Here is a 17,041-nt window from a genome sequence, read left to right as displayed (position 1 = left end):
TTGAGTGCAAATAGCAAACTATAAAACTATAGAACAGTATGAGAATTTTCTTTAAAAGACTACATGTCATATTTTACATATATGGAGATGTATACAAGTCCATAGTAAAATTTAGAAGGATAAATGCCAAACTGATAAAGTGGATTTTGCTGGTAGCTGTGGCTGGTGGTCAAGTAGAACTCTAGTCCTTTCTATGATGCTTTACCTTTACAATTAAAATGTGGTTGCAGTGGTTGTGGCAGAATTAGAAGGTAGCCCTTGAGGAACTCTTCTCCCTAGTCTACACATCTTGCATAGTCCCTGGAGTGGTGAATTTGATGGATATTATGTCCATGATTAGATTATGTTCTGAGGCACAGTAGCCTTTAGGAAAAGGAGGAGCTTCTCCCAGGTGGGTCTAATGTAATCACATGAGCCCTTACCATCTGTCTAGAAGTCAGAGGTGGAAGAAGTCAGAAATTCAAAGTAAGAAGGGTATTCTATTTGAGGAATTCTCCCTGTTGGAGGGGGACACATGTCAATGGTTACAGACAGCCTTTAAAATCTGAGAAGAGCCCTTGCCAACAGCCAGCAAACAGGGACTTCAGTCTTATGACAGCAAGGAACTGCACCAATTGTGTGACCTTGGAAGAGGAATCTGAGCTCTAGACGAGATGAGCAGTCTGGCTGACACCTTGACTTTAGCCTTATGATACTCTGAGCATTGAAATATGCATAATTTATTACTGGGGCATTCTACTTCTCATTAATACTCAGACACCAGGAGAACACAGCCACACCATGCCCAGACACCTGACCTACAGAAACCATCAGATAATAAATGGATGTTATTTTAAGCCACTAAGTTGGTAGTAATTTGCTATGTGGCAATAGAAAATGAATACAAATGCATTTGAGTATTAGTTGTTTAATGAAAAATAATGAGATGTTATCATAATTAAAGTTGAGCTATCCTTAATAATTTTTAGTAGGTTATGAGTATTAATTGCACTTACAAAATAGATCGTGGGAGCTGTGCATCATTTGTCATAGAAGAGAGTAGAGGACTTATGTGTGGATTGGCTTTAGGCTCTCAGAAACTGCCCTAGGCTACCAGTGTACTGTGGGTCCACGTCTTGAGAATCAGCACATTAGAGATCTTCTAATCCAAGCCCCCAGAATGGTCATCTAGTTGGATTTAGAGTCCTCAATGCTGACAGGGAGCTCGTTGCTGCGCAAGGGTCTTCATCCCGTTTCAGACAACTCTAATTGCTGTAAATTTATCTCTTAGAATTTGTCTTCTTGCCACCTTTATGTTGGACATGTGCTTAACCATGGGGACTGCATGAGCTCTCTTATAAATACTCTAAAACTTCATTCATGTGTGCCTTAACCTCAAAGTTGAACATTTCAAATAGTCTTCTTATTCCTCAAAATAAAAAACAAAATATAAAACATTCTGCCTCTACAGGGCTCTCATTCTCATTGGATAAGTGACTCTACTACATAAACTGAGTATTAATTTCTCAGGATCATCCCTCAGTGGAGATCCACATTTCCCAAGTGTTTGGAGGAGCTCTGTGTCAAAACAACCATGTGACTGAAAGTTTTATGAATCACTGGAAATGTACTTTCAGTCCTATAAGAATAGGAGAAAGCAAAGGTTTTTCCAAAATAAGAACAAGTCATTTCCACTTTAGTTAGCAAATGTTTCATATTTGACTGCTTACACAGTACTGTTGTGGCCACAGCCATGGTAGAGGGTAGATCCAAAGTATCTCAGAAATGAAAAGAACTGGAAGCTTTTACAATCTAATCACCTTCCCAATACTTTAATTCTTTTTAAAACAACCTTGGCTTTTGCTTGAACATATCTGCTGACAAGGAATTCATGACTCAGTGAGTCATCCAGGTCTATTTTATTTATTTATTTTTAAATTGACAAAGAAAAATTGTATGTATTTATGGTGCACAACATAATGTTTTGAAACATGTATACACTGTGCAATGGCTAAATCAAGATAATGAGCACATACTTGCCATTTTTTTTGCAGTAAAAATACTTAAAATCTACTAAGTAATTTCAAGTATATAATTCATTGTTATTAACTGTACTCATCAGGTTGTACAATAAATCTATTGAACATATTCTCTGTCTCACTGAAGTTTTATATCCTTTGATCAAAATATCCCCAGAACCCTCACAACAACCCCATCCCACCAATCCTTGGTAATTACCATTCTACTCTCTGCTTCTGTGAATTTGACTGTTTAAGATTCTATATATAAGTGAGATACAGTAATTTTTTTTTCTGTGTCTGGCTTATTTAACATAGTGTTCTGCAAGTTCATTCATGTTGTTACAAATGACAGGATGTCCTTCATTTTTAATGTTGAATGGTATTCCATTGTGTATATATACCACATTTTAAAAATCCATTCATCCACTTGAACACTCTAGGTTGATTCCATAAAAAATTGAAATCTGTTTTCTTTTAACTCCTTTAAATTTATGATCCCTGTTCTGTCTTGAGTCCAAACATAGATTTGTCTAATTCATTTTCCTTTCAGGCAGTTAAAGTTAACTGTCACATTCCCTTAAGTCTCCTGTTCTCCAAGGAAATATCCATAATTCTTTTACATTTAATTAAAGGAGTCTAAGGTGATAGAAAGTGTGTGTGTGTGTGTGTGTGTGTGTGTGTGTGTGTGTGTGTGTGTTTGCATGCCTGTTTTATCCCAGGTCCTCTTCCTGTTGGATAGACCTACTATGGTGAGTGGGCAGCATGTTACTCTTCAAGAGCATGGCAGGCTTTTGCTCTGGCCCTCACATGCCAGAATGAAGTCCTCCTGGCACACTCCTGAGAAAGGACAACTCCAAAGGAAGGAAATTCTGTCATTTGCAACAATATGGATGGAACTGGAAGACAATATGCTAAATGAAATAAGCCAGGCACAGAAATACAAATATTATATGATCTCACTTACATGTAGAATCTAAAAAAGTTAATCTCATAGAAATAGAGAGTAGAATGGTGGTTACCAGGAGCATGGGGGGAGAGATAGGAAAAGGAAGATGTTGATTAAAGGGTACAGAGTTTCAGTTTGACTGGAGCAATAAGTTTCAGTGACCTACTATGCTGCATAGTGACCACAGTTAATAATGTATTATATATTTCAAAGTTGCCAAAATTGCTTTTTAACATTCTCACCACATACAAGCACATGATAAGTTGGTGTAGTGATAGGTCTGTTAATCAGCTTGATTACATCTTTCTATGATGGACACATAGATCAAATCATCTCATTATATCCCATAAATATACATAATTGTTATTTGGTCAATTAGAAAAGAGAAAAGCTAACTGTTGACCTCTCCAGAGTCCTCAGGGCAGATGGTTCCCTCAGGGCAGATGGCTCCAACAGAAAGTTGGCTGAAGTTTAGGGGTGAAGGTAGCTGCTATTATTACTAAATATATACATTTTTCTTTTTCTCAGAGAGTATTTTTTTTCTAGAAGCCAGCCAACAGATTTCCTTTTCTATATCTTTGGCCATAACTGGGTACCCTGATCCCTGCTACCTTAAGCCCCATTACTTGTTGAATAACTGAATGGATTCTGCATTAGTTCATTCTCACATTGCTATGAAGAAATACCTGAGACTGGGTAATTTATTTAAAAAAAGAGGTTTAGGGCGGTCGGTTAGCTCAGTTGGTAAGAGCGTAGTGCTGATAAAAAAAAAAAAAGAGGTTTAATTGACTCACAGTTCTGCATGGCTGGGAAGGCCTCAAAAATTTACAGTTATGGTGGAAGGGGATGCAAGCATGTCCTTCTTCACTAGGTGTCTGGAGAGAAAAAGTACAAGCAGGGAAAATGCCAGACACTTAAAAACTATCTGATCTTTTGAAATTCACTCACTACCATGAGAACAGCATGGGGTAGACTGCCCCCATGATCTAATTACCTCCACCTGGTCCTGCCTTTGACATGTGGGGATTATGGGGATTACAATTCAAGATGAGATTTGGGCGGGGACACAGCCAAACCATATCAGATTCCTATATCAGTTCACAAACATTCTATTTTATATACTGTAATTCCTCTTTTTAATGATCTCAATGTATTTTAATGATACATGCTAAATATAGTCCTCACATGTCATATTAGCAGCCAGTGACCACAACTGCCTGGCTGAATGGGATAAAGTCCTAATTCTCTGAAGATAGATGCCTACCTGAGAACATGGATTGGCAAATGGCTGTAGCATGCACAACCTGTCAAACAGTCTCAGGTGGCCAGGCTATTCAAGTTCCCAGCTGATGTCTTTTCTTCAGCCAGATAAAATTTGGCTTTTGGTCCCTGAGAAAGTATTTATCTTGAAATCACTGTGCCCATGCTCAGCCCAACTTTACAAATATATTCTTTAGTTAAAATCACAACATTAGAAAAATATGTAACTTTGAAAGTGAAAGTGTCCTGTGATTCCAGCTGCAGAAATAACACAGCGTTAACAGCATGGTATAGTTTTTCTTAATTATTATTTTAAGTTCTGGGATACATGTGCAGAATGTGCAGGTTTGTTACATAGTTGTATATGTGCCATGGTGGTTTGCTGCACCTATCAACCTGTCATCCAGGTTTCAAGCCCTGCATGCATTAGGTATTTGTCCTAATGCTTTCCCTCCCCTTGCTCCCCGCTTCCTGACAGGCTCCAGTGTGCAATGTTCCCCTCCCCATATCCATGTGTTCTCATTGTTCAACTCTCACTTATGAGTGAGCACATGCATTGTTTGGTTTTCTGTTCCTTGTTAGTTTGCTGAGAATGATAGCTTCCAGCTTCATGCATGTCCCTGCAAAGGACATGAACTCATTCTTTTTTATGGCTGATTAGTATTTCATGGTGTATATGTGCCACATTTTCTTTATCCAGTCTATCACTGATGGGCATCTGGGTTGGTTCCAAGTCTTTGCTATTGTAAATAGTGTTGCAATAAACACATGTGTGCATGTGTCTTTATAGCAGAATGACTTGTAATCCTTTGGGTATATGTCGATAATTACTGGGTCAAATGGTGTTTCCGGTTCTGGAATCTTGAGGAATTGCCACACTGTCTTCCACAGTGATTGAACTAATTTGCACTCTCACCAACAGTGTAAAAGCATTCCTATTTCTCCACATCCTCTTGAGCATCTGTTGTTTCCTGACTTTTTAATAATTCCCATTCTAACTGGTGTGAGATGGTATCTCATTGTGGTTTTGATTTGCATTTCTCTAATGACCAGTGATGATGAGCTTTTTTTCATTTGTTTGTTGGCTGTCTTCTTTTGAGAAGTGTCTGTTCATATCCTTCATCCACGTTTTGATGGGATTGTTTTTTTCTTGCAAATTTGTTTAATTTCCTTCTAGATTCTGGATATGAGCCCTTTGTCAGATGGATAGATTGCAAAATTTTTCTCCCATTCTGTAGGTTGCCTTTCACTCTGATGATAGTTTATTTTTCTGTGTAGAAGCTCTATAGTTAATTAGATTCTATTTGTCAATTTTGATCCTGATAGATTTTATTAATATACACTAACATGTATACACACACATATATATTATAGGAATATATATATATATATATATATATATATATATATATATAAACACACAAAAAAAGTAATATAATAGAGCTTCCAATCATGAATACTGACCCATATATTACTTTTTTGGGTCAGTATTGGTCCTTGGAAGCTCTGTTACATATCAAATGTGATAGCTACTCTCCAAAGGTGTCTCCCAGTGAACCATATCTCCTGATATTGATGTCACATCACATTGAATCAGCACTGGTGTTGTGACTCACATTAGCCAAGAGAATGCAAGAGAAGAGTCACTGTGCCAGTCTTCAGAAGACCTGGTGACTTCTGCTTTTGCACTCTTGGGAGTCCTGAGCCATCATGTAAGAAGCTCAATGACTACTGGAAAGACCACAAGGAGAGACCATGTGGAAAGGTAGTAGACAAGGAGAGGTCCTGAGACCACATGGAGAGAATGGCCTAATTTGCCAGTGTTCCTGCTGAAGCCCACCTTCCATTCTTTTTTGTTAAGGCCACAGACATGTGAGTGAAGCCATTTTGAATGTTCCATTCCCAGCTGTGACTGGACCCCAAGGGTGAGCATCTGAAGAACTATCTAGCTGAGTCCCACCCAGTCAAGCAAGAAAACTGTAAGAAATGTTATAAGATAAACATTGGCACATTAAAATTCTAGAGTTTCACTTATAAGTCAGAGCTGAACAGTGAGAACACAGGGACACTAGAAGGGGAACAATACATGCTGGGGCCTGTTAGGTAGGAGGGTGATGGGGATGTGGATCATGGGGAGGGAGAGCATCAGGATAAATAGCTAATGCATGCAGGGCTTAATACCTAGATAATGGGTTGATAGGTGCAGCAAATTACCATGGCACATGTTTACCTATGTTACAAACCTGCATATCCTGCACATGTATCCTGGAATGTAAAATTAAGTTAAATAAAATTAAAAACTCCTCAAATTTAGAGTTTGTTGGAACAGACAGAAAATCGTGAATTGAACAGCTTCAGACCCCAAGTGGTTCAGTAATTTGCCAAAGGGGCAGATGAGGAAAGCTTTTATAAGGTGAACATAAAAGCAAGGCAAAGAAAATATTTGTTTGGTTAAAGTAGACTTATTTGGATCCTTTCAATGGAAAGTCCCTAGTGAAAGGTTAGTTGGCAGTTTCTGTCTGGTTAAGACTGGTTACACTGAATCTAATGGCTTCCCAATTAGTTATGTTAACAGAAATAATAAAATATTATTTTAGGCCACTATGTTTTATGGTGGTTTGTTATATATCAAGAGATAACTAAAATAGTGATACAAAGACTACCACCCAAATTGAGAACTGGGACACTAACAATGACTTACGTCTATCTACATGCTTCTGCTCATCCGATCACCCAGCCTTCTGCATAGAGGGAAGCTGGGTGAAAGGTACACAGGATTCCTTGTATTATTTTTGCACCTTCCTGTGAATGTATTATTATGTCAAGATATGAAGTTTTTTTATAGGAAAAAATGTAGTATGTTACTTAGCCAATAGTAATCATCAGTAAATGTTAGTTTCCTTTCCCTCATTTGTTCTCATCTCAGTCTTCTAGGGCTCAGGTTAAATGTAAAGTATGTTTGTTGGGGAACTCCAGGTATTAATCAATGAGGACTTCAAAAGAGGCTTGCCTCTTCCTTGCTGCCTCATGAGAAATGAGCAGAGGACAGAATAATCAGAAGCACAGGGCATAGGGCCTTGTTGTCAAGTCTAAAGGCTTTATCCTTCAGGGCTCCTGGAGTATGTGATGTTAGCTAGGCTACTGCTGCATGCAAGCTTCTGAAGGGTGTCATTAGTTCTTTAATTATCTCCCTTTCTGCAAATAAAGAGCAGGAAAATGCACTGGGCAGCTCTATTTATTCTGCCAAGGTGGCTTCCTGCATAGTCAACAAAATCAGACACCTGTAAATACTTTTATAATGCAGATCTGCACCGTAGGGGAAAACAGTTTAATTGCTGTAAAGTACTTTATCTGAGTGCTCTGCTTAATTTTCCATTACCCTGTGTGTCACCAGATCCTGCAGCACATTTCTTCCTCCCCTGTTCTCAACCTGGGCCATGGATGCTTAAATCAGGGTTTTCCAGGGGTACAGAACCAATAGGATATATGTACATATAGAAAAGGGACGTTGTTAGGGAGAATTGGCTTACATGATTACAAGGTGAAGTCCCACAATAGGCCATCTATAAGCTGGGCGGGGAGAGAAACTGCTAGTGGGTCAGCCGGAGTCTGCAAGCCTCAAAACCAGGGAAACCAATATTGCAGCCTTCAGTCTGTGACCAAAGGTCCTGAAAGCCCCTGGCAAATTACTGGTACAAGTCCAAGAATCCAAAGGGCAAACAACCTGGAGTCTGATGTTCAAGGGCATGAGGAACAGGAAGAATCATCCAGCACGGGAAAAAAGGCAGCCAGAAACTCAGCAAGCAACCTTATCTCACCTTCTTCTACCTGCTTTGCTGTATCCACACTGGCAGCCAATTGGATGCTGTCCATACCCATTGAGGGCGGGCCTTCCTCTCCCAGTCCACTGACTCAAATGTCAGTCTCCCCTGGCAACACCCTCACAGACACATCCAGAAACAATACTTTACCTGCCATCTAGGCATCCTTCAGTTCAATCAAGTTGACACCTAATATTAACCATCACAGACTCGGTGGAAAAATTTGCTGAATACCTGTTGTGTGCTGAGCACACAATAGCCCACAGAATAGCTATGTGCTATTACCTTAATTTTATAGATGAGAAAAAATAACGTCATCTTCTCATTCTCAAAAAGCAAATATAACAAGAACAAGAACAACAACAAAACCTAAATGCCATAATTTCATTGTGTAACAGATACAAAGTGAATACAGCTGACAGTAGATCATGGTCTGAAATAAAGAGTAATTACATTAAGATATAATATATCTGACCCACGATTCTTGCTGTCATCTCAGGAATGGAAGTGGGAATAGATCAAATCCCGGATGAGGCTGGGAATGAGAAGCAAATAAGCAGCATTGCCAAGATTTCATCCCACGTCCATTCAACTGTTGAGCCTGCAATGTCCTGTCTGCTCTTCCCCACCTCCTTTTGCATAGTGGTGGTAAAGGTCAAAGGGATTGGCTTGTTCTGGGTGGGCTAAATGTAGCATTTGTGACTGATGATTTACAATGTCCTTATTGTGACTTTATGAGTCAAGACTGTGTCATTGAGTCTTGTCATAGTGACAAGTATCCCAGTCTCAGAAAAAACAGAATTTCAGATAAGAAAGGACCCTCTATTTTAATGTTTATACTTCTATTACATATAGGGTGGGATCAAGGAAGATGGGAAAGCCAGAGGGAATAATACACTCAGGCTACCCCTTAGCACAGAGGGAGCTTGGCTTTTGGCTCAAATCCCAGCTCTGTTATTTGTTCTGAGATCTTGGGCCTTAGAAACTGCATGGCACTTGTTTTCGGTAAAATGGCTACCAAACAAAAGGCACTGTCTACTAATGCAGGGTTCCCCAAGTAGCCTAATAAAATCATTTCAAATTCAGATTTCCAGGTCCTTCCTCTAGAAAATTTCAGGCAGAAGAGTGGAGGTTTAGCCTAAAAAAAATGAGGTTGTCCAAGATGTATCATGTAGACTGAGACAGGTATACCTCATTGAGCTCAGTGTTATACAATCTAATGACAGCGTAGGCTTTGTCCGTCCCCCTCATTCAGGCACAGAGATGGTCGTTGTTAAAGATCCACAATGTCCTTCCACTCCCAAATCTCAGGTAGACTAATACTTGGCCAAAGCCAAATATTTTCCTGAATTTATTGCTGCAGAACCCAAATGTCTTGGAGAAATACATGAATAGGTCTTTAGAGCAGAAATAGGACCTATTCAGCTGGCATATAATTGAATATTTGAGACATATTGATCTGGAACTGAAGTGGAGGCCTGCACAGGAAAAAAGTGCTAACAAACACTAAAGATAAACTTAGAAAGAAAATTAAAATTTCTTACTATCTGTAGGAAATTAAAATAATAAAAGCAATTTCTAATGTTTATTGAGTACTTAGTCATTGCTGAAACTGCTTTCCATGAAAGGGAGGAATTTTTCTAATGGTAAAAATTAATTCTGTCTCTCTTTTTCACTGAAAATGCCTCAAAGAGCAAATGATTGCAGCCTGAAGCAGACTGCACCAATAGAAAAAACTGACCTTGGTATTGCCCTTTCAGAATTACACAAGACTTTAACTTTTCAGCACACAGCTTGCTGTACTCTCTGGTTTGATGGCAGAGGTTTCAAAAAGGAATATTTTACATACATGTCCTGTCCATCATCTTCTCATTCTCAAAAAGCAAATATAACAGTAACAAGAACAACAACAACAACAAAACCCAAATGCCATAATTTCATTGTGTAACAGATACAAAGTGAATACAGCTGACAGTAGATCATGGTCTGGAATAAAGAGTAATTACATTAAGATATAATGTATCGGCCGGGCGCGGTGGCTCAAGCCTGTAATCCCAGCACTTTGGGAGGCCGAGGCGGGTGGATCACGAGGTCAAGAGATCGAAACCATCCTGGTCAACATGGTGAAACCCCCGTCTCTACTAAAAATACAAAAACATTAGCTGGGCATGGTGGTGCGTGCCTGTAATCCCAGCTACTCAGGAGGCTGAGGCAGGAGAATTGCCTGAACCCAGGAGGCGGAGGTTGCGGTGAGCCGAGATCGCGCCATTGCACTCCAGCCTGGGTAACAAGAGCGAACCCCCTTCTAAACTCGTAAGATCGAAAAAGATATAATGTATCTGACTCATGGTTCTTGCTGTCATCTCAGGAATGGAAGTGGGAATAGATCAAAAGAACTCTAACACCCTTGGGGTAATAATTTTTATCCCATGCATACTTCACATTGGCACTGCTTTTGAATATGCTACCTGGAAGTGGGAGGAAGCTCCATTTAGCTGTAGATTACAGCTTTAGGCTGAATATTTACTTGAAAATCTGTACTTGTGTATTAAGCATAAGAAATGTTACTTTATGATAAAATTTCAATTATTAATAAATTATAAATAAAGTAGAAGAGGATTTTAAATATTCAAAAAATGAAAGAGAATAAAAGAATTCTTATAAATACCATGGAAATGGATGGCCTTTACCCACAAGGAGGACTGGAAGAATGGTCTGGAGAAGATAGTATTTCTCAGACTACTATCCTATGGGTGGTTGTGGCTGAATAAGAATCTAACGCTTTTACATAGCGTAATGCTACGTTCCTTAATGCTTTGTAAAAGTGCTTGAGATAATCAAAATGAAAAGAGCTCCAGGTAGTTGTAAATGTGACATCAGTGGTCTGAAGATGAAGAACTATACAGGTTCTACCTGATTCCAGTGGCATGCTCATGCAGGACTGGAGAACTGGTCTGCCTGGGATGGAAAAATGATATTCTGTGCATATGGAAACCTTATTTCAGACAAAATAGACTTTAAATCAAAAACAGAAAAGTTCACAAAGAAAGTTGTTAATTAATGATAAAGGGATCAATTCAGCAAGGGGCTACAACAATTATGAATATATGTGTACTCAATACTACAGCACCCAAATATATTAACCAACCAAATATTATAAGATCTGAAGAGAGAAAGAGATAGAGAGAGAAAGAGAGAGAGAGAGAGAGAGAGAGAGAGAGAGAGAGAGAGACCGACTCAAATAAAATAGTAGCTGAGGGCCTCAACATCCTACTCTCAGCTTTGGACAGATCATCTAGGCAGAAAATTAACAACGAAAAATTGGACTTAAACTATGCAGAGCACCAAATGGATCTAAGAGACATTTATGGGACACATTATCCAACAGCTGCAGAATGTACATTTTCATCTGCACATGGAATATTTTCCAGGTTCAACCATATGTTAGGATACAATTCTGAACAATTAAAAAATTTGAAGTCATATCAAGTATTTTCTCTGATCTCAATGGAATAAAACTAGAAATCAATAACAAGAGGAACTTTGGAAACTACAAATTCATGAAAATCATACAACATGTTCCTGAATGACCAATGGATCTATGATGAAATTCAGAAGAAGATTTTAAGAAAATATTGAAATAAAAGAAAATAGAAACACAATATACCCAAGCCTATGGGATATAGCAAAAGCAGTACTAAGAGGGATATTAATATCGATAAATGCCTACATGTAAAAAATTAGAAATATGTCAAATAAACAACCTAATCACACATCTCAGGGGACTAGAAAAGCAAGAACAGCCCAAACCCCAAAAGTAGTTGAAAAGAAATAAAAAAGATCAGAGTAGAACTAAAAACAATAGAGAAAAATGACTTAGAATATGCAATATCAATGCAATAAAAAATTGGTATGTAAAAAGATAAACAAAATGGATAAACCATTAGCTAGACTAAGAAACAGAGTATACCCAATTAAATGAAATTAGAAACAAAAAAGGAGACGTTACAATTGATATCACAGAAATACAAAGGATTATTGGAGACTACTTTGAATAGCTGAAAATGTATCTACAATGTTGGTGGTATAAGACACTTTGGCTTTCATTCTGGGTGCATGCAATGGTATAGTCTGTATAATTTATTTGGCTCTGAATGGTGTCAGTGGGATCTGATTTCCTTAGTGATTTAGGGTGTGGTTGTTAGTAGGAGTTGTGGTGAAGTTTTGCTAGAGATGGGGATATCAGGGGTGCCAGTCCTTGGGCCCCAATGATGGCATCCACAAGCTGAACGTGTCTGCCTTTGGACCCCAGAGTGGCAAACACTGGTACCTGTGTTATTGGGCCCATGTGGGCCAATTCTTGAGCTTACAGGTGGTTTTCTTAGGTGCAGGCAGTGGCAGTGATGAGCCAGGTGAGTGGGCAAGTCCTTGCATCACTGGGCAGTGGCTTTAGCATGGGCAATGGCAATAGCTGCGGTGGGACAACCTTCTGGTTCTCGAGAAGTCCATGCTGATGTTAGCGTTGGCTGCAATGGGCTGGGTGCATCATCTCCAGTTGAGCAGGTGGTGCATGCAGTTGGGTGCCCACTGTGATGGTAGCAGTAGGCAAGGTGGGTCCATCTTCAGGCCTCTGAGAGGAGTTTTCAGCTGACAATTGTGGTGGATGAAGTGGGGCAATCTCTAGGCCTGCAAATGGCATGCCAGACACTGGTTGGGGGTGGTGGAGACATGTCTGGCAGACATGTTCATGGGACTCCTGGTGGTACATATGGACACTGACTTTGGTGCACAGAGGTAGGTTAATTCCTAGGCTTCTGGTGAAGTGCTTCATTGAGGAAAGCAGTGGAGGTGATGAGTGGGGGTGCCTGTGTTCAGGACACATACAATTGCTCTGTATCCCTGCAGCTGGAGAGGGTGGGGCTGTTGTCAGAGGCAGCAGCCTAGGTAGGCACCTTGGGAGTGCCTAATTTAGCACCAGGCAGTGGTTGTGGGTGAAGGAGCTGTTCTCAAGGCACATCTAAATGTGCGGAGGCCTCACGGCTACAGATGGTGGGGTTATTGCACATGGCTAAACCTACCATCCCGATGGCAGCAACCAGCGTTGGTGGTGGTTGTGGGTGGGGGAGTCTGTCTTCAATGCACATGCAAATGTGTGGCAGTCACACAGCTAGGGGGAGTGGGTTACACTTTGGCCACAGTAGCAGCAGCCAGCAGTAGCAGCTTAGGTAGAGAAGCCTGTCCTCAGGGCATCTGCAAATTCATGTGGCCAGCCCCACTGCTGGGAAAGGAAGAGAGGCTGACACAGGGGTACACTTTGGCCATGGTGGCAGCCAGTGGTTGCAGTAACTACTGATGGGGATGACAATAGGGCTCCAAGGATGTGGAGATGCAAGGGCTATTGGGCTCTAGGGCAGGAGGCAGTCTGGTGAGGGCTGATCTCTCAAAATATCATGCTGTAGCTGCTTAGATCTTGCGGGAGGGGTATAGGACCCTATCTGAGCCCATCTCTGGAGTGATACTGCTGCATAATCTCCAGGCAGCAACTTATGTTAGTCTAGGGCCCATCAGGGTTGAGGGGGCTCTCCTGTGGCTAGGATTGCAGGAATTACTGGTGGGAATAGACTGCTGGGAATTTCTCACTTACTCTTTCTCTGAACTGAGGAGGCTCTCAGGGCTCCCAGCCAATCTTTGCTGGGCAGGCTGCTTCTCTTCCCTCTCCTTCCTTGCCTTTGGAGTTTTCTGTCACTTTCTGTTGAATTTCAGTGTTCTCTTAGGTGATCTATTCAAAGAATAATTATCTACTTTCTATTTTGGTTCTCTTTTGTGGAGGAGGCTAGTGCCAGATGCCTCTAGTCAGCCATCCTGTAGCCCCCAGAAAGATTTTTCCTTTTTTTTTTTCTCCTAAAAGGAGCAACTATATGCCAAGAAATGAGAAAACCTAGAGGAATGGATAAATTCCTGAACACATATTACCTATCAAGATTGAACTAGGATTAAACAAACAATCAAAAAAAAGAACAAAAAACAAAAAATCAAGGGAGAGTTTTTAAAAGAATCCTTTCAGAAGGGAATAAGTACTGATGTAGAAACTGAGCTTTAGTTCTCACACTGAAAATACATTAAGATAATTACAAAAAATTTAAAAAGATTGAATAGGATAGAATTTTTAAAACCCAAACAGATTAATAATGATTAATGAGTAATGATATTGAATCAGTAATAAAACATCCCCCAACAAAGGAAAGCCCAAGATCAGATGATTTCATTGCTAAATTCTACCAAATGTTTAAAGAATAACCACACCAATTATTCTCAAGATATTTCAAAAAAATTGAAGAATAGGCAGTTCTTCCTTATTCTACAATTACCCTCAAACCAAAACCAGATAAGGACACAACAACATTAACAACAACAAACTATAAGCCAATATCCCTGATGAAGGTAAATCACTATAATTAAGTGGGACATCCCAGGGATACAAGGGTGGTTCAATATACCCAAATCAATGAATGTCATATCAACAAAATGAGGGACAACCACATAATCATCTCAAAAGACACATAAAAGTCATTTGAAAAAATTCAACATCCCTTCATGACAAAATCTCTCAGCAAATTAGGCATAGAAGGAACATTCTTCAACACAATAAAGGTCATATATGACAAAACTACATATAACATTATACTGAGTGGAAAAAACTGAAAGCTAAGCTAAAACAAAACAAGATGCCCACTTTTACCACGTTTATTGAACATAGTATTGGAAGTTCTAGCCAGAGAATTTAAGTAAGAGAAAGACATAAAAGGCATTCAAATTCAAAAGAAGTAAGTCAAATCGTCTCTCCTGGCAGATAACAAAATCTCATATACAGAAAAAAAAAAAAGATTTCAGCATCAGCAACATCTCTTAGAAATGATAAACAAATTCAGTAAAGTTATAGGATACAAAATCAGCATAGGAAAATTGGTGGCATTTATAAAATCAGTAGCACTAATAACAAAATTGCTGAAAAACAAATTGAAAAAAGTAATTTATGATACCTATAAAAATACCCAGAAATAAATTTAATCTAAGGGGTGATAGAACCCTACAGTAAAAACTACAACAGAAATTGAAGAGAACACAAAATAATGGAAAGATATCCCATGTTCACAGTATGGAAGAATTAATATTGTTGAATGACCATACTATCCAAAGCAACATACAGATACAATGCAATCCCTTTCAAAATTCTAATGACATTCATCACAGAAAATCCTAAAACTTGTATGGAACCATAAAAGACCCTAAATAGCCAAAGCTATACTAAGCAAAAAGAACAAAGCTGGACCAGCACACTGCGTGAATTCAAAATTTACTAAAAAGCTATAGTAACCACAACATCATGATGCTGACATAAAAAATAGACACAGACTAATGGAGGAAGACAGTGGATACAAAACCCAGAGATACAGCTATAGATTTCCAGCCAATGGAGTTTTGACAAAGGCACCAAGATCATACATTAGGGAAAGGACAGCCACTTCAATAAATGGTGCTGGGAAAACTGGATATCCATATGTAAAAGAAGAAAACAAGACCCCCATTTCTCTCCATATATAAAAATCTACTCAAAATGAATTAAAGACTTAAATGTTCAGACCTGAAACTATAAAATAACTAGAATAAAACACAGGGGAAATGGTTCAGGACATAGGTTTTGGCAAGGATTTTATGGGTAAGACTTCAGAAGTATAGCAACAAACCAAAAGCAGACAGATGGGACTATATCAAACTAAAAAGCTTCTTCACAGAAAAGCAAACGATCAACAAAGTGAAGAGAAAACCTGTAGAATGGGAGAAAATATTTGCAAACTGTTCATTTGACAACAAATAACTAATATCAGAATATATAAGGAACTCAAAAGAATTTAACAGGAAAAACCCAAATAATCTTCTTGAAAAATGGGTAAATGATTCAAATAGACATATCTCAAAAGAAGACATACAAATGGCCAAGAGGTATATGAAAAAAAATGTTCAACACTACAAATCATCAGGAAAATGCAGTCAAAACCACAATATTATTTCTCCCTAATTAGAATGACTATTATCAAAAATATAGAAAATAACAATTGCTAATGAGGATGTGTAGAAAATGGAACACTTATACATAGTTAGTGGGGTTGTAAATTACGATAGCCATTATAAAAAACACTATGGAGATTCTTCAAAAAAAATTGAAAATAGAACCACCATATAATCCAACAGTCCCATTGTTGGGATTTTATCTATAGGAAAGGAAATCAGTATACTGAAGAGAAATCTGCAGTCCCATGTTTATTGTAGTACTATTCACAACAGCCAACACATGGACTCAGCCTAGGTGTCCAACATCAGATGAATGGATAAAGAAAATGTGGTGTATATACAATGTAATACTATCCAGCCATTAAAAAGAATGAAATCCTCATTTGTGGCAACAAACATGAGCCCAGAGAACAGACACAGAAAGAGAAATATTGGATGTTCTCACTCACATATGGAGCTAAAAAAAGTTGACTGCATAGAAGTAGAGAGTAGAATTGCAGTGTATAGAGACTGAAAAGGGTAGGGGGAGGTGGGGATAGGAAGAGGTTGGTTAATAATTACAAAATTACAATTTCATAGGAGGATTAAATTTCATTGTTCTATGGCACTTTGGCATGGATATAGGTAATAATTTATTGTATCTTTTCAAATGGCTAGAAGAACGTTGAATGTTTCCAACACAAAGAAATGATAAATGTTTGAGTAGATGATATGCTGATTAACCTGATTTGATCAACATACATTGTATACCTGAATTGCAACATCACTTTGTATTCCATAAATATGTACAATTATTATGTGTCAACTAAAATGAAGAAAAAAGAACTTTACAGATAATTAAGTTGGTTAATGTGATGTAAAAGCACTTGAGAGAATCAAAATCTTAAAAGCTCCAAGTAGTTGTGAATGCAATGTCTGTGACTTAAAGAAGAGGCAGAACTATA

General features: G+C 38.6%; 1 long non-coding RNA gene across 1 annotated transcript; it reads right to left on the bottom strand.

Moving 5' to 3' along the window:
- Window positions 1–4,023: 4,023 nt before the first annotated feature.
- LOC116532962 lies at window positions 4,024–15,862 on the bottom strand. The gene is made up of 3 exons (XR_004261015.1): window positions 15,677–15,862; window positions 8,392–8,396; window positions 4,024–4,034 (listed from the first exon to the last, which is right to left on the bottom strand). It is a non-coding gene; the product is annotated as an uncharacterized LOC116532962 (long non-coding RNA).
- Window positions 15,863–17,041: the final 1,179 nt, after the last annotated feature.

The sequence above is a fragment of the Sapajus apella genome, unplaced genomic scaffold, assembly GCF_009761245.1.
Source record: "Sapajus apella isolate SASKATOON/1434 unplaced genomic scaffold, GSC_monkey_1.0 scaffold78, whole genome shotgun sequence".
In the NCBI taxonomy this organism is placed as follows: domain Eukaryota; kingdom Metazoa; phylum Chordata; class Mammalia; order Primates; family Cebidae; genus Sapajus; species Sapajus apella.
Note: the sequence above shows the minus strand (reverse complement) of the source record. Positions and strands in the feature narration are given on the sequence as shown.